This window comes from Odontesthes bonariensis, chromosome 8 (assembly GCF_027942865.1).
Source record: "Odontesthes bonariensis isolate fOdoBon6 chromosome 8, fOdoBon6.hap1, whole genome shotgun sequence".
Taxonomy (NCBI): domain Eukaryota; kingdom Metazoa; phylum Chordata; class Actinopteri; order Atheriniformes; family Atherinopsidae; genus Odontesthes; species Odontesthes bonariensis.
Genome location: NC_134513.1, coordinates 17,406,114 through 17,425,641, shown reverse-complemented (window position 1 = coordinate 17,425,641; position 19,528 = coordinate 17,406,114). Strand labels below are relative to the sequence as shown.

General features: G+C 40.0%; 1 long non-coding RNA gene across 2 annotated transcripts in view; it reads right to left on the bottom strand.

The window, feature by feature from the left end:
* Nucleotides 1–19,528, bottom strand: part of LOC142385428 (uncharacterized) — a 69,120-nt gene that overhangs the window by 12,296 nt on the left and 37,296 nt on the right. For both annotated transcript variants that reach the window (XR_012770177.1, XR_012770178.1), the window contains exon 2: nt 12,326–12,412. This is a non-coding gene — a long non-coding RNA (uncharacterized LOC142385428). The remainder of the gene's footprint in view (nt 1–12,325; nt 12,413–19,528) is intronic.

Here is a 19,528-nt window from a genome sequence, read left to right as displayed (position 1 = left end):
CATTTCATCTCAACAGTTTCATTTGGTTTTATCCCGATGACCCTGGAACCAATATATGTAATTGGCAGAGGCTGTAATAATTTTCTTGCATCCATTTGGTCAGCCATTGTCTTCCGCTTATCCAAAGTCAGGTTGCGGAGACAACAGTTTCAGGAGATAAACCCAGACATCCCTCTCCTCAGCAACACTCTCCGGCTCCTGCTAGGGGGATAACAATGCATTCCCAGGCCAGAAGGGATATATAATCCCTCTAACGAGTTCTGGGTCTGCCGCGGGGCCTCCTCCCAGTTGGACGTGCCTGGAAAACCTCCAAAGAGAGGCAACCAGGATACATCCTAACCAGATGCATCCTAACTACTCTGAACTCCTTCCGAATGGTCAAGCTCCTCACCCTATCTCTAAGGCTGAGCCCAGCCACCTTCCGTAAACCCATTTTCCTTTGGCGCAAGGCCCGGAGGGGAGACTTGCTGGCAAGTACCTGGTGGTCCAGTTCAACTCAGCCTGAAGAAGAATCAGGAAACCATCTACGCATAGGCCCATCACTCTTGGGTAAGAAATTCGAAGTCAGGTGTCTTGTGAGCTGGCCAGCAGGCAAAGGTGGGGGACTGGACATGCTAATCCCCGGTGTTTCGCAAACTGGCTTTTGGTCATACATGTACAACAAAATTACACTTACACAGTAACTTCATACATGGATCTAATACAGATACAGTAGCAAACACTGGATGATGTTGTACTCTTTGCTGGCATTTGGCATTTTGTCAAGATTTCCAGACTTGTCTTCTTCTCCTAGGCTGTGTTCGAAACCGCATACTTCTCCTACTACTCCCACTACTCATACTAACTTTTTGAGTTAATAAGCGAGTTTGAGTAAGCGAGAAGTTCCCGGATGCATACTAGATTGGCCGAAATGTTGGGCATGCATCATGAGGTTACTACTCATACTCAAACTACCCAAGATGCAACGTAACGTGACGTCGCCGATCGTCATTTCCTGTCAAAACGGCAGTTTCAAGCTAGCTACAACAAGGGTAGGTTCACTTCCTGTTTTCAAAACAAAAGCACCAATTGTATTGTAATGGCTTTCCCTATGATAAAAGGCAACGGGTATTTTATTTTGTGAAAATAACCGGAAGTGCGTTGCTCACTGCGGCTAGCTTTAGTAGCGCCGAATTCGCCGGAACAAAATTGTAAATAGCCGGTATTTTGGCAGGTTTTCAACACGTTGGGGATCTAAACGACTATTTTCTCGCCTGAAAATGTTTCAAATGTTGCTAAAGTTTACAGAGTTTAGAGCTTAAGCGAAATCAGCTTCAGGCCGGCTGATTTTGGCTCGGGCAGGAGCGAAATGCATTGTGGGTAAACGCTCTGCATACCGTCTGATCGATCAGTATGCCGTATGCAGAATGGAAGTATGCAGTTTGCAAGTATGTAGTATGTATGCGGTTTCGAACACAGCCCTAGTCTCCACATGCACACACACACCCACACACACACAGCTTCTGCTTGTCTGACAACATCCACTATTGTGCTGTGTACCTGGCATTTGTCGGATAAAAACAGAGCAATTCTAAGAGGAGGTAGGTTAATTGTTCTTATCAGTAGAGGTGTATCTGAGCCCAGCAGATCTTGTTGTCTTTCACTCATGTGAGTTCATGGGGCCATGCACACCGGTAGCATAAGCAAACACGAGGCAGTGGTGAGCACTCAGACACTCCCACTTACACAGGCACTCAGCAACAAGCAGCAAGTCAAACATCAACAGCATCAATTCTGTGTTACGCAAAAGAAAAAACTATTGTAGTTCCTGTTAACTTACCATCACTTTTGTTAGGTGTAATATATGTTTCATCCTTTCTTTGTCTTGACCCAATTTTCCCGTATGATTTGGATTTGTGAGCAAAAATCTTCCGACCTTACGCCATCTTCAAACTGGGCAGCCGCTTCAAGTGGTAGTTCCTGACTCACAGTATTCTGTATTGTGACAGTTATTGTGCGCACTCCTTTTTCTCTGCGTGTATGCGTGTGTTCTGTCCTACAAAACAAAGTGGGTGTGTCTCCTTGAAACAAGTTTTTAAAAAAATGTGAGCGAATTAGAGGAAGCACACACCCACATGCCAGTGGAGTATGGATCTGCTGTGCTTAAAGTAGGTGTGACGATATTTGTGAGTGAGTACAATAGTGTGTATGTGTTTGTGTATCTATCCTAGGAGAATCTGTCATTCCGTTTCTCTGTCAGCATTTCCTTGACTACAGGATGCATACTTTGCACCCTAAGGCAACTTTGTGTGCCGGTGTGTGCGTGCCCAGTGCTCTCTTTTTTCTCAGGCAGCTGGACAGGGTCCCATCAATGCCGGAAGGATGAGAGGGAATACCAGGAGAAAGTGGGATATGAGTTAGCACTGTGTGTTTGATTGCACACATAAATGAACCAACAACTCTGACAGTGTTGCTGTCTTGCTCTGCCATTTGTGGTCTGTGAAACAGTAGGACCACGCATAAACCATCTCTGCTCAGTCCTAGTTCCTCCCGGCTCTAAATTACATTCCGTTTGCCTAAGACATATGAACTGAATGGTAAACAGCAGGAGAATGAGAACAGCTGAGGGACTCCATATAAGGAGCATTCGTCTCCATGGCAATGCCAAAGGCAAAGAGCAGTTTGCTCACCCTCCCGCCTCTCTGTACACACAAGGCATTGTGGGAAAGCGGATGTGGCTCCCATGCCCTCCCTGTGAGGTATGAGCCTCATTCACAGTCAGATTAATTTCCAAACTGAGATCGGAACACTTGTTAATGAAAAGAATAGTCTCTACAAACCGATTTATTTGCAAAATCTAGAGGCAAGGTGCAATACTTGATTTCAAAAGCTCTGGTTTCAATTGGCGGTCTGAGGAGTATTGATTAATCACATGCATTCTTGGCCTGGATAGTAATTATTCATTGACTAAACTGGAAGCTCAAGTTATTGGCCGTTTCCCCGAAAGGCTACGTTTTTTTTTCTGGGTTCTGATAGGTTTCAAATTTGTACAATATATACTTTTAAAGCTGTTTGGCTACACTAAAGAAGGTAATTTCTAATCAATTTTTTAATTATTTTAATTTCAACCCGTTTAAAGGGATAGTTCGCCTCTTTTGACATGAAGCTGTGTGACATCCCATATTAGCAATATCATTAATGAACATTTTCTTACCCCCCGCTGCGTCCTGTGAGCCGAGTTCCAGCCTCGTTTTGGCGTTGACAAAGGTAGTTCGGCTAGTTGGCTGGGGGCACAAAAATAAAGTGTTTTGCTTATCAAAACAATATGTGTTCAAAAGAGTAATACATTTGCATCACAAAATCGTTAGCCAGAAAAAGTTAGACCTCACAATCGCTTGACACTATTTTCTCTCTCCTTTCGTATCACTGCGTGCTGTGTAAACTGTGCAGACCGAGCAGTCCCCTGCTTCCGAGCAGTAAACACCGTAACAGGTGCGGCTGTCGGCAGGCGGCAGCACGCATTGATATGAAGGGAAAGAAAATAGCGCCAAGCGATTGTGAGGTCTGACTTTTTCTGGAGGGACGATTTGGTGATGCAAATGTATTACTCTTTTGAACGCATATTGTTTTGAGAGGCAAAACGCTTTATTTTTGTGGCTTCAGCCAACTAGCTTCGCTTGTTTTAACATTAAGACAGGATGCATGGGAAATGCATTTTGTGCTAGCCTGGCCTCTTTGATAGAAGCGATAGGCTCCAGCCCCTTGTGACCCTCAACAGGATGGGCACAGGCACTAAATGGATGTTTTTCAAATAACTTCTTTGCAAGGTGGATTTAGCTTTAAAAAACAAGTCAGGGTTTGGAGCAATATTAGTTGGAGTGCTGCTGGTAATGGAGGTAGTACTGTAGAGGTGAGTCCCAAATTTGAAAGCACATGTTTGAACAAATATTGGATCGAATATTTATCATAAAAATGTACTTATGCATTACAAGACCTCCTGGTATATGCTGGATACTCATTTGTCTATCAACAAATGTAAAATGAAAAATTAATTGATTAGGGCTGGGCGAGTTAACTCGTTATTATCGCGTTAACTTGTTAATTATTTAACGCCGATAAATATTTTATCGCGTATTAACGCAGGTTTTATTATTGTAAAAGTCTGTTGAATGCATCACATTCACACAGTTACAGCAAAAACCACGAAGCATGGAGTAATAAGATAAAAATAAACTAGCAGGTAACATCACCGCTACAAGTGCTCCTCGGTCTCGGTGTGAAGCTCACGGAGCTAACCGGCGCTACTTCCTGTTTTACTTGTTTCAAGATAAAAGCACGTATTTCAAAATAAATTTTAAAAAAACTCCTGCATGTCTTATCAGCGTAGTAGTTCCAGTCTAAAATATCACTTAAAGGCAATACACACAATTGACACACACACACAAAACTTGTGCAAAAGTGTGTTTGCACAACAAATGTTATGGCACTTTCATTCATAAGGCAGTACATTTAAAATAAAACTAAATGCTAAAAGCTATACACTACTTTTGAATTAATTTTTGGATTTTGCGTACAAATGTGATTAATCAGTGAAATCATGTGATTAATTAGATTCAAAATTTGAATCGTTGCCCGGCCCTAGAATTGATAAAAGTGGAAGTATCTTCCTATTCATTTATTCATTCATTTTTCATACCCACTTTATCCTACTCGTGATTGTAGTGGGGTTAGAGCCTAACCCAGCTTCCTTCAGGGGAAAGGCAGGGTACACCCTGGAAAGGGTCGCCAGTCCATCACAGGGCAAACACATTGACAACAAGGCAAACACAGATGGATGGTCAGAACGAACCAACTCATGCATGTAAAGAAAATGCAAACTCCACGCAGAAAGGCCCCAGTTGAGATTTGAACCCGGCATCTTCTTGCTAACAACCACACCAAATAGCAGCCCATATTTCCTTCTAATGCCTCCTTAATATCAAGGATCTGACCGCTTGCTAAAAGATTTTGTTTTAATTGATATTTAGTTGTAAATATCACTTTCTGCTAAATCTCATTGACAGATTAAATCTTTTACGGTTTACTTTACTTCAATTCCTTACTTCACTAATCAGTTGCTAAAGTGATTATGACTAGGGTCATAGCCTCAAAGCCTACATTATATCTAGATTAATCCATATACTACAAACATCTTTAGCAAAATGACAACATCTTTCATAAAACAGAGTGATTTGTCGGCTCAATATCACCCCAGAATTACTTCTAAAACTCAGTTTCAACTGTGTTTTTGTGGTGAATTGTCCTTTTGACCAGCTACAGTGATCTGTTTCCCGCACGTTTTCAGAAATATCTGGAACACAGCTGGAAGCATAAATACAGCTGCTCAAGAAAGGTGAGAGTAGGAAAACAGAAGCTCTATCTCCAATTAAAGAGCATGATCTATGGCCACGAGCACACATTCAGACTCATACGCAGCTGGGTTGGACCTTAACGACCGTGTATATGTGTGTCTGCTGGAGAAAGACGCTGCACACGTGTGACCTGAGTGACGAGTGGGTAGCTTGCTAATGAGGCTGAACTCTAGTTTACCCCCCACAGAGATTTACCATCTGATGGAATGAGGCCTTTGTTCCCACGCGCACATTGATAAAAACACACACACAGGCGAACTCAAACCAAATGTATCAGCGTTGACCGAATAGTCCCTACTTGTCTTTACATTTTGAAAAAGATGTCAACTGCACGGTTGCTTTTGTAAGTGGAGATAAAAACGACTCTGAATTTCATGTCCTTGCAGCGCAGGGCAAAGGTACAACACTGCCACACCTATAGCCCTCTCAGCAATTCACAAATACTGGAGAGATTCCAGTAGCACCAGCAAAACGACAAAAGCTTTCCACGCATGGATATCTTATCGGTTTACAGTCCTTGTGCTTTTTCAATGGTGTGTGGATGATGGCAAATCTGATGGAGAGTCTTTTCTCAAAACAATCATTGATGACGACATTCTTCTTCTGCTCCATTTACTTTGTCTGCACTCTTTTTTTTTCTTTGTTCTTATGAGGGGACCTCCTGATGTTGAATTTTGTGTCACATGGGTCTAATGCAGGAGCTAACCCAGTGGCCAAAAAATCAAGAGGGATAGTCTGTGGTCCAGCACTCTGGACTTGGGTGGTTTTGATTAAATACACATAAGATATTTATTAGGGCTGGGCGAGTTAACTCGTTATTATCGCGTTAACTCGTTAAATACTTAACGCCGATAAATACTTTATCACGCATTAACGCTGGTTTTATTTAGTTATTATTTATTTATTTTTTAATTACATTTTTTATTTTTTTAATTAAAAAAAATGTGGCTGAGAGAGGGGGAACGACACGCAGCGCAGGGCCGTCCGATGCGGAACTCGAACCGGGACCAGCTGCAACGAGGACTATAGCCTCTTGTACACGGGGTGGCTGCTCAACTCACTACGTCACAGACCACCCCTGTTTTATTATTTATTTTATTATTGTAAAAGTCTGTTGCTCACAGGCTTTTATTTTGTAAAAGTCTGTTGCTGTCTGCTGTGGAACCGGAAAAGAAAGTATTCGGCGGATCCATCAAACATGGAGAAGGGTACGGAACTTTTACTCGGCCATTTTCATTTTAAAGTTCTTCCAGACGGCGGAGTCGACAGAACTAAAGTCATCTGTAAACACTGCCAAGTTGAATTGTCTTCTCACCGTAGTAGTTCCAGTCTAAAATATCACTTAAAGGCAAAACACACAACTGATAGCAGCAAGTCATTCAAGGAAACAAACAGTGGAGCGAGGCTTCCACATAAAAACTACATAAAGATGCTGATGTTAAAAGTGTGTTTGCACAACAAATGTTATGGCACTTTCATTCATATGGCAGTACATTTAAAATAAAACTAAATGCTAAAAGCTATACACTACTTTTGAATTAATTTTTGGATTTTGCGTACAAATGCGATTAATCGTGATTAATCAGGGAAATCATGTGATTAATTAGATTAAAAATGTTAATCGTTGCCCAGCCATAATATTTATCAAACAAAAATGAAGCCAATAATGCTAAAGGTGAGTGTAAAAAAACTGAGCACATCCTTACTGCTTCAACAAGACGAAGCAGAGTAAATAGCAGCCAGGGGCTTCTAATGAAATGTACTTGACTGATCGAGTGTAACCGCGTGTAAGAAAAGAAGAAGTTTTGGCAGTTTGTCGTTCTCAAGTTTTTCGAGAGTGTTAACACAATGTCCAGCAGGAAAGACATCAGCAATGATTTGGGAAGGGTTATTCAACTGGAACTAGAAAATTGTTTTCTTTAAATGCCCTGACATATAAACCCTCAGCATTGAAACAGGTTGCACTTACTTTTTCCACATGAGAGACATTTAGCCTCAAGTCATTGTGAAGTGATCTTTTACTGTAGTAAACTACCATCTCTACTTTACTTTCACCAACAGCTTCCAGCGCTTCAACATAACCAGACTGCTAATGTACGACTTGCTAGTTTGAAGATCTGTTCTAACAAATAATGTTAACAGTTAACTTCTTCTTTCAATCAAAATCTTTTAACACAAAGTTGATCAAAGTAAATCAAGTCTTCAGATCCTAAAATTACTTTAATATGGTCCTCATTAAAGATTTCTGATTTCTGGAGCAAATGTTTTCTTAAATATAGCGAAATAATGCCCCACATGCCACACTAATAAGAAAGTGAATGACACCCACTCCAATAACTCAACAACAGTCATGAGAGAAAAAAAGCTGGAAGGTGCCTACTGCCTCTGTGCTTCCCTCTGTCCTCTTCCCCTTCAGAGCAGAATACATGTGCGTCTGTCAGACTGGAAAATAGTATGTGTGAATATGTGTGTGTGTGTGTGTGTGAGTGAGAGAGTGCACTGTCATTCATCGTGCAACACTTTCAAAAGTGTCGTCATACCAGTTCTGACTCAACTCTGACTCAACAACACAGCCACCTCCCCTCACTTCTCAAATAGTTTATGTGACAGTTGGTTTTTCCCGGTAAGGGGGGAGTAAGCAGCCAATAATACTCACGTTGTATATGTAAAGATCAGTATTAGCACGTTGTATCATTTATTTAGTCGTTTGTATTTGTTTATGTTATTATTATTAGTATTATTCCTATGTATTTTTATTATTATTATTATTATTATTATTATTATTATTATTATTATTATTACATAGTGTTATTATTATTATAGTATTTATTTGTCTACCTCCTTTCTTTATTATTTATTTATGTATTTATTTTAATTATCCTTAGCGCTCTTAATTGTTGTTGTTTTTGTCTTTATTTAACTATTTACTTATCTGTGAAATCCTACAACATGTAAAAGACCTAGGGGAGGGGAGGGTGGTTTGTACACAAGTTCTTAAGTTGTTTGGGTAAAGAAAAAAGAAAATTACTTATCTTCCTGTATACACTTCATATTTTTGTCTTGCATTTGATAAAAAATAAAAATAAAAAAATAGTTTATGTACACTGTAGCGAATTGCTGTATATTTAAGGTGGATTTACAACAGTATCCGACTGTATTTGACAATAATTGTAAAATACTGTTGAATATTCATCCCTCACATGTAAATTAGCAGTTAAATCAGCCACTACAACTACCAGGATTTTTCTGCCTACCTAGAAGTACCAGAGAGGGGTCATTTGACCCGCGGCTTTTACCGAATACACTAATCACTCATTTTGTTATGGTAATGAGGCTGTTAGGGGCCGTGTGTGGGGTGAGGGGTGAGGGGGTCACACCTTACAGTGGTAACAGCCAAGACAAACAGGGACAGACAGCTTCTTCCAAGGGCTGTTAGCCTCCAAAATCACCACAGGTAAATAGCAACGAAGCAATGAAGATATCAGCAGCAAAGACAGATAGCACAGTTTGGCGGACAGTGTGTTACAGTTTTTCTCCATTGGTTTGGCTCATTTCTTGAAACTGAGATGTCATTCTCAAAACATGGACAAATCCCAAAACTAATTTGCAGTTCCTCACAACAGAATGGCATTTATCATTGCTTTCATCAAATTTCAAATGCTTTTGTACATGTCTCAATCATTTAGTACATCCTTGCAAATGGCAATGTACAAGTATCCTACAGTTAACACAATCAGCTTACATTTAGTACAATTTTCAAATGAATGTACCTTGCTGATCTATCCCAATTGGTTATCTATCGCAATTGTTAGATGGATAAATACCAGTGCATGTGGACTACTGCTTCATTTCCCTCAAGAATTTTGTGGTGAAAGAAGCTCCTCTCCAAGGAACGAAGATGCAGAGATACAGCACTCAACCCACATTTCCACAACAAAAGGAGTGTCCGCAGGGGATCCAAAGGGTCAAATGACCCTCTTGTTGGTCTTTTAGGTAAAAAGGTCAATTGACCCCTCCGTGGTAGTTCTAGTGTTAACAATACCTGTAGATAACTGTAATTTAACAGCATAAAACAGTATTTGGAATGAATTGATGTCCAAATCCAAAATACGTTATTATATTGTTAAATAAATTACGGTAGATGCGCTGTAAAATTACTAAAACACAGTTATCCTACCGTCATGTACTGTAATCCAAAAAACAGTATTATACTGTTAAAATAAATAACAGCAGTTGCACTGTAAAAATTCTAGAGGGAAATTCTTTACAGTGTAGTTATCCTTATCTATAAATGAAATTCAGGAAGCAAGGTATCTTCAGAGCGAGAGACAGAGAGAGAGAGCAGTGTAAACTAAGTTCCTCACAAATGTCACTGCTTGTCATTACATCTCAAACTACAAGCCACTATATGAAAACATAAAAGGAATGCTATTCACACACTGTAATCTGCCACATATGTATTTGAGGGATTGAGCAGCTTCTTCAGCTTCCAAATTTTGTATTCATTTTGCCTATTCCTGCTGCCATTGAGCAAAAGGTAAGTTACGTCCCGGACAGATCGCCAGTCCATTGCAGGACCGACGCAAAACGCAGACAAGCAAACATGCACGCTCATTCCTGAGGTCAGTTTAGAGCAGAGATGGGGACTCGAGTCACTGTGACCTGGACTCGAGTCGACTCGAGTCGCTGTTTTGATGACTTGTGACTTGACTTGACAAAAAAGAAAAGACTTGAGACTCGACTCGGACTTGGAAGTTGAAGACTCGGCACTTGACTTGACTTGAGAGTTATTCAGTTAATGTTTTCAGTTTGAATATAAAATTAATAATTAAAAAAATAATATCGATTACCCGGTAGGAGCGCAGGATCAACATGTCAGCGGGAGGGGCACCGAGAGTCACTGTCAGTGTTGTGCCAGTTCACAGCTTTTCTGAACTAGTTCAAGTTCAGTTCATACATGCTCAAAGTGAACAGTTCACGTTCAAAGTTCACAATTTTAATTCTGAACTAGTTCAAAGTTCAGTTCATTTTACTTTTTACGTGAGATATTCAAATAAATACTTTTTTTCACACTACAAGCTAGAAATCACTATATGTTCTTTGAAACTGCTCGTTGTAGACATTTGCTCATGACACTGCAATTGTGGGTTTCTTACCAGGTGATGAAACTTGCAGCAGTACAGACAAGGTAGACCAGTTCTGTACTTAGTGCAATGAAATCTACCAGCATTTAATTAAAAAAAAGAATATACAATATGCAATGCCGTCGGGGTCTTGGTTTGCAAGAGTGTACAATTGTTTTAAATGTTCATAAGGAGAATCGGTGTCTGTCTCCGTGCCATCACTTCCACGAGCCTTTTTTTTTTAAATTGCAGCGCTCTCTCTCTCTCTCTCTCTCTCTCTCTCTCTCTCTCTCTCTCTCTCTCTCTCTCTCTCTCTCGCTCGCTCGCTCGCTCCTCCAGCCCTCCGCGCTCTCGTCGTTGCCTGCTACGCGGCGTTGTTATGCCTACCCCGCTCTGCTGCAATTCATCACGGGTAAAGTCGTGCGGAAGCCAGCATGTTATTCAACTATTCTCAGCCGGACACTACGTTGCCCGCAATGCATCGCGCACCCAATGTCAAAACCATTTCTGTCTGGTGATACATGATTTAAGCGGCACCAGCATGATACAGGAGGGAGGAACTTTCTCTCGTTGTGTTTCAAAAGAGAAAACAGATGTCACTCAGTTTTCAATGGAAAACAAATTCCAACGTTCATTTACAGTGATGTCTGCCGTTCATGACACATAATGTGAACTAATTCACGTTCAAGTTCTTTATTAAAAAATGTGTTGCGTTCAGTTCAACGTTCACGAAAAAATGAGCGTGTTCAATGAACGCGTTCTTTTGAACTCGTTCATGCACAACACTGGTCACTGTCTTCAGCTTTCGTAATTACCATTTTGACGGCAAAAGACGAACAGCACAGTGTAAGACATGCGGCATTAACATCTCGGACAGCCAGACGACAACTTCGAACTTTGTTCGTCATTTAAAGATCCATTCTGACCAGTAAGTGCTTGTCAAATTAGCTAATATTATCCTGTTAGCCTAGTCGGTAGTTAGCTAACGTTAGCTTGATATGATACGGGGTGGACAGGTTGGACACATTGGCCAATGATGTTTACTCACAGTTACTTATATCTTGTCTTTTCACTTTATTAAGATCAGATTCTGCAGGTAAAATTGCAATAATAAGGTGACTTGACTTTGACTTGCCCAAGAAAAAATTACTTGGGACTTACTTGAGACTTGCACATGTGTGACTTGGTCCCATCTCTGGTTTAGAGTTACCAAGTAACCTAACATACATGTTTTTGGAAAGTGGAAGGACGCCAAAGTACCTGGAGAGAACCCTTAAGTGCAAAGACAGAACCCCAGACAGAAAGGCCCCCATTTAAACCAGGTGGTTGTCCAGCTTGCTCTTTAACAAATTGATGAAGCCATTAATGTTATGTACCTCATATGTAAAAGGGACTCAAAGAACAACAGTACGAATTTCATAAGGTGAAGCTGTAAAGGCCACATGTACCGGTTTGGAGACAAAGTTCATATTGAGAGGGAGTGGTATGAGTGCAAGAGACACACACACACACACACACACACACACACACACATAAATGCACTCACACACTCACAAATGCACACACACAGCCTTAAAAAACTGGTAGGATCATGCTGTTCGCCCACACACACACATTCCTTTAATTTCACAGCCAGGTAAACAATTTGGTCCAAAGAGAAGCAAAAGGATATGAACTCTAAACATTTCACCTTGGATCTTGAATGTGTTTGTAAATTGGAAATACGTCCACGATAAATCCATAGTAGACGCACACACACACACACACACATACAGACTCACGCGCACGTATAAAATTGAGAGAAATTCAAACCTTTTTTGAGAGTAGGGCGTCTTCTCAATCCTGTTGTTGATTTAAAGTCCATAGGCTTCTGCTGCATACATTAAATTCCAAAGGAGCCTGCGTAGAAAGAGACAGAGAGAGAACGAGAGAGAGAGAGCGAATGTTACATAAGAAGTCACTTTGTAATGGACAGCATCTCTTTACTGCCTGCCCTTGATGACTGGCACGCGGCCAGTGCTTGCTGCCCGAGAAGCAAAACTGAAACACAGATGTTACATAAAAACCAATCATCATAAATAAACAGAGGAGAGCAGTGAAGCTATGATTACACACGCACATAGATGTTGTAAACGGATCATCAGAATAATCTCTTTACTGCCCCTGAGATATGTCTTTCCACCTTGATTCCTACATGGCATAAGATCTGTTTCAGTCTGCAGGGGACCTTTAACCTGCTCTCTGTTGCCTGTTCGAGTATCTCATGTATCAGTGGCTCTTAATGTATTGAAGATGCTCATATTAAGGGTAAAAATGAGATGATACAAAGCACTTCTCGGTGCATAGCATGTTGCTTCTGAACATTAAATATAAATAAACAGTAAAAATTATTTCCGTTTAATGATAAATGGTCTGTATTTATCTAGCACCATTCAACCCATGTTAGGTTGGCGTCACAATTAGTTTCTCTAAATTCTTTTGCGCACACATCCTCACAAACCGGTGGCAGAGCTGCCGTACAAGAAGCTAAGATGCCCTCAGGAGCAACTTGGAGTTTGGCATCTTTCCAAAGGACATCAAAAGGAGTTGAATTACCATAAGCTTCTAATGTGTTCTAGTATTCTAAAGCATAAATTAGTCTATGATCTTTACTGGGTCTAGAAATTAGGTAAATAAAATCTCTAACAATTAGGGCTGGGCAACGATTAAAATGTTTAATCTAATTAATCACATGATTCCCCTAATTAATCGCATTTGTACGCAAAATCCAAAAATGAATTCAAAAGTAGTGTATAGCTTTTAGCATTTAGTTTTATTTTAAATGTGCTGCCATATAAATGAAAGTGCCATAACATTTGTTGTGAAAACACACTTTTAACATCAGCATCTTTCTGTAGTTTTTATGTAGAAGCCTCGCTCCACTGTCTGTTTCCTTGAATAACTTGCTGCTATCAGTTGTGTGTTTTGCCTTTAAGGGATATTTTAGACTGGAACTACTAAGACAATTCAACTTGGCTGTAAATGCAGGAGTTTTTTAAAAATTTATTTTGAAATACGTGCTTTTATGTTGAAATAAGTAAAACAGGAAGTAGCGCCGGTTAGCTCCGTGAGCTTCACACAGAGACCGAGGAGCACCTGTAACGGTGATGTTACCTGCTAGTTTATTTTTATTTTATTACTCCATGCTTCGTGGTGTTTTCTGTAATTTTGTGAATGTGATGCATTCAACAGACTTTTACAATAATAAAACCTGCGTTAATGCGCAATAAAATATTTATCGGCGTTAAATAATTAACAAGTTAACGCGATAATAACGAGTTAACGTGCCCAGCCCTACTAACAACACATTATACCATGTCCTTATTTATTCAACAAAAAAAATTACCAAAATGAATGGTTGACGGCATTCAGGTACGTGTTGCCACAATACCAAATTATCAACAGTGATCATAGAAAAGCAATTGTTGTTGTACATCAATCAGGGAAGGAATATAAAGACATTTCAAAAGAAACTGGCGTCCATCAAGAATTATTAGTTGCCAATCTTTCCTGAAGTTGACATCCCAGCAAGTGCATCCCAAGGTCAGACCACGTAATGCTAACTGAAGTTGCAAGGGGTAAAAAAATAACCAAAAAACCAAAAAACCGGAGTCAACCAAAAAAAAAAAAAAGAAGTATGGCTAGTTTGGAAAAGTTGCCAGGAGAAAGGCCCTTCTCTTTAAAAGGAACATGGTAGTATAGCTTATGTTTGCTCTGCAGTGGTGTTTCAAGCTAAATGCTACCATGAGAATGCATACATGCTGATGTTAGCATGTAAAAACCATTAATTGCAATTCAGTTTTGAACTGTTTTCATACAGGCACTGTAGCTCTGACAATTTCTAAACATTTTCCAGAAGGGCTGCAAGCCATGAACATTAATGTCCAATTCATTCCAAACTGTATTTTTTGGGGAGCAGTCCACAATTGTAACACTTTGGATGCCAACACTGATATTGATATGCCAAATTTCCCCATGCTTATTAATTTGACATAAAACAAAAGCAAGCTTTGTATTTTGACACGTTCGCTCTGACCTAGTCATTCTCCAGCATGCACTAGGGAGAGAAAAGAACTCTTCTCTTCAAGGAAATTAGTCTTGGGAGAGTGAGGTCAGGGGGACATTGTAGTGTATGTGGGCTATTTTCAGAAATGCTGTCATGTTTTAATTCAGTGATGTTTTGGCGAGCTCTCGTTTCAATTGCCACCTCTGCAATTGCTGAACAGCATCCGAAAGGAGGTTCAGTTCTACCAGCCGTTGAGATGAACTTGCTAAACTACCTATTAATATTCACACAATGCTGGTTGAAGTCTGTGGGACTTAATTTCAGTGTCGGTGACATTCGTAAAAATCACTCAGTCGTGCACTAACAGACTGATGGGATTGTAAAGTCAGTGTAAAGTCAGCCATGTCAGGCCACTGCTGGCTGCTTGTTTCCCACACTGAGGGGACTAATCTGCAGACTTTTGATGCAGAGTAACACAGTTGTAGTGTTGTTCTTGCTGCCTACAGACTCACAGAGACATATATCCCCTAGCATTGACACACAGGGTCCACAGCCAGCGGAGAAAGGAAGAGCATCCTACTGGCTGAGGGAAACTGTCAAAGATCAAGTGACTTTTAACCATCAATGAAATGCTACAGCTGCAGCATTTACACAATTGCAGCAAGCAATGTCAGCAATAGTCAGCAATAAATGGCTGGAGGAACACGTTGCTCACCACAAATGCGAAACAAGGCACTACAGTTTCGTTAATGATGTAACTGTACCAATAAGACACTTATTTTGCTGCATCCGGAGCGCCGTACATCGTGTTCCTAACTGGTGTCTGACAGAATTTGTGGATGCTACCAAAGAATGTGCTTCCTGGCATAATTCTGAACCTCTGACTAGATATTACACACACATTCCCTCTCTCAGACACAGATGTGAGCATCTTATTGTCGTTCATACATTTTCACCCTTTTGTGGTTGTTTTGGAAAAACAAAAAAAGAGTAGTTTGATCTTTAATATGCCGAACTAAATCTGTAGTTTAAGAAAAAAGATATGAGAATAATACAAGGGTCAATTCTCATCTTCATTACAACCCTGTCTCTTTATACTCATATCAGAGCAGATGTTTTTGACGGATGGGAACACAGTCAAAGCACATACATGTGTTCACATGTGCATTCCCCTAATGAGTAAATATCTGAATGTGTATAGTTTCATATTATCATACAATTTTCACATGAAAATGGTAAATGGACTTTACTTGTATAGCGTTTTTCGAGTCTAACTAACCACTCAAAGCGCTTCAACACTACATGCCACATTCTACTCATTCACACTAAGACTGGGCAACGATTAAAATTTTTTATCTAATTAATCACATGATTTCCCTGATTACTCACGATTAATCGCATTTGTACGCAAAATCCAAAAATTCATTCAAAAGTATTGTATAGCTTTTAGCATTTAGTTTTATTTTAAATGTGCTGCCATATAAATGAAAGTGCCATAACATTTGTTGTGCAAACACACTTTTAACATCAGCATTTTTATGTAGAAGACTCGCTCCACTGTCTGTTTCCTTGAATGACTTGCTGCTATCAGTTGTGTGTTTTACCTTTAAGTGATATTTTAGACTGGAACTACTACGCTGAGAAGACAATTCAACTTGGCAGTGTTTACAGATGACTTTGGTTCTGTCGACTCCGCCGTCTGGAAGAACTTTAAAATGAAAATGGCCGAGTAAAAGTTCCGTATCCTTCTCCATGTTTGGTGGATCCGCCGAATACTTTCTTTTCCGGTTCCGCAGCCGACAGCTACAGACTTTTACAAAATAAAAGCCTATTAAACAGGGGTGGTCCGTGGCGTAGTGGGTTGAGCAGGCGCCCCATGTATAAGAGGCTATAGTCCTCACTGCAGCTGGCCCCGGTTCACATCACATCAGACGGCCCTGTGCTGCGTGTCGTTCCCCCTCTCCCTGCTTCCTGTCTCTCTGAACTTTCCTATCCATTAAAGGCACAAAAGCCAATATTTTTTTTTTGTTTCAATTAAAAACATTTTTTTTTTAATTAAAAAAATAAAACCTGCGTTAATGCGCGATAAAATATTTATCGGCGTTAAATAATTAATGCGTTAACACGAGTTAACTCGCCCAGCCCTAATTCACACACATTTATACACCAATGGATGCATCGGTAGGCAACGTGGGTTCAGTGTCCTGCCCAAGGACGCTTCAACATGTGGCCCGGGGAAGCCGGAGTCAAACCACCAACCTTCCAATTGGTGAGCGACTGCTCTTCCTCCTGAGCTACAGCCGCCCCAAACCATCCTGGAGGCCTGTGAGATGGATCTGTTGCACATAGTACACACAGTGTTTGGGAAGAAATCCAATAAGAATTCATTTCTTTGTGTGGTAAGGGGGTCAGAGGCGAACATTTGATCTACCCACAGGAAGACAGTTCAACTGGCTCTTGTTCACTCTCATAAAACTCTAAAAGACAAAATTTCAATACCCGGGAGACAAAGAGGAGCAAACATATGGGGAAATTTGATGTAAAGAGAAAAAAAACTAGCTGTGCAAAGTAACTATCACTGGAAAAAGACAACATACCTGAAGTAACATTTCAAGGTAAATCATACTGAAATCGCTTCAAAGGTTTGCTTACTTAAGCCAATATTAAATCTTTAGCCAAGGAGAAGGCTATAGAAAATTAGGATTGAATCTGCAGGATTACCAGTTATTACTACTGAAGATGAAGACTTTGTTATTGTGATGGGACAGGAGATGGAAAGCTGACCTTTCCTAAAGAAACTGAAATGGGCAATCGGATTGACAATTATGAAGGTGATGTACAAAACTTCAGAAAGAGATTGAGTCAACTAAATCTTCTAAAACTAAAACAAAGCAATCACCTGATTATCAATTCATCCAAATTTAAGGTCAGAATTACCACTGAACATAGTGCAATTGCAATACCTCTTCTATACGGCAACCTCACAGTTAATGAATGTCACTTTCACTGCTACGTGCTACACAGGAAAAAAAAAAAGCTCTAACTTTCATTTCAGGGTGTTGAGGAAGTCAAAGATGAGTACAGCGTCAAGGCAACTGAGAGGCATTTAAGTTTTGTTGCACTACCACGGAAATAGTGTTGATGCATGAAATTTCAGGTGGCGCAGTTAGCAGCTACGGATAAAGAAGTGACGTGTACATAGGCGCTCAAAAACTTTGTAAAAGTAGCCCCAGATGTTAACCCAGGGTTTCTTGAGATAGCAAGTTATAAATAAAATGCTAGTCAGAGTGGCAACTGCCTCCTTCCACATCACTATTGGATGTATGGTGGCCTGATGAAATTTCAAATCCGACAATCGTGCCCACTTCATGTAACCATGGCCAAAGATGGCGCGAAAAGATGCAAAAGTAAACCGAATTGAAATTTTTTCTTAATCAAACTCATTTCTGTCACGCCTCAATATTACATCACGACTGTGTACCTCTCTGTGAATTATATGAATTCCTTACAGGTGAGAAAGTGCACAAATGGGCACCAATCTGAAACACTGTGATACTATAGACTGAATTTGGATGAGGCCATTCACACCAAATATAGTTATGTCTCAATAGGAAGTAAAACATCTACCTGTCCAAGCATATACCAAGACTCCATGACGTGTTGCTTCTTATTATCTGCAAAAGGATACGCAAGACTTTCATTGTATAGTCTTGACGGACAGGGCGATAGATAAGGTGCTCGCTCCATGTTTGAACAAACCAAAACACAAAAGTACTTCAAATTAACTCAAATTAACAGGACAGCTTAGCAGTTTTTTCGAAGGAACATATTTTTGGATATTTCTACCGCATTTTTTCGACCTACATTTGACTTTTCTATAATGTCTCCAAAGCATTTAAAGCAAAAAATTCACGTTTAAAAAGTCTTTCTTTTTAGGTTTTTATATATACATATATATATATATATATATATATATATATATATATATATATATATATATATATATATATATATATATATATAAATATATACACATATATATACATATATACATAGTATTGACTGCATGAGCTGCTCTGCTGAGCAAAGTTGATAAACTTGCTCAGGGTAAATTAAAACTCAGCACACATTGGAGGATCCATCCTCCAGTCACGTGTGCACTTTGAGCTGAAAACCTTGCCCCCACGCTGCCTGAGTGGAACAGAAAAACACGGTACGGCTCCAGTCAAGACCCTTTGAACTTTAAATACAACCTAAAAGCAGCCACAGCCGTAAGAACAAACAGCAAAAGAGTACTCACGGCTGCTTTTTTTTTTTTTTTTACCTAATAAAGACTCCATCTCGTGATGTTCTTCCTTTTTTCCTCCAATCTCTTTCCATTAATCATCCTCGTCTTCTCGCTGTATTTGAAATGACAGCGGGTTGCTTGCTGTTTGCTGTGCGATCATGAATGAAAAGAGGAACATGACGTACAGATAGCAGTCCCACTCACCAACCACAAACACACACACAGAGTTCTAAGCAACCAACTTACGTACTTATGCATGAGACTGTGTGTGTGTGTGGGCTGTTCCTTTGAGGCGTATACCTGGCTGACTGGATGAATCATACCAACAAGGCAAATAAAGATGATGTATCCAAGACTCAAGTGAATACACTCAAACATATTTTTGAAAACAGGCAGAGCAGAGAAAACGTAATTACCTGTGCCTGAATGATGTCATTATTGCCCTCCAAAAAAAGTATGACAAAGTGGAGCTAAGTTTGCGATGGGGGAAAAAAAAAGATCTACGAACCACCTCAATGCAATCTGAGCTCAAGAATGAGGAAAGTCCCCGTAGTCAAAGTTTCTTCTCAGAATAACCTCTGAGAGCATCCTCCAAAAGCACCCTACCAAAAAAATGGTAGCAGCCACAAATGAAGATCTTATTGGCTGATGCATGTTTTTTATATATCAGGAGGACCAATAA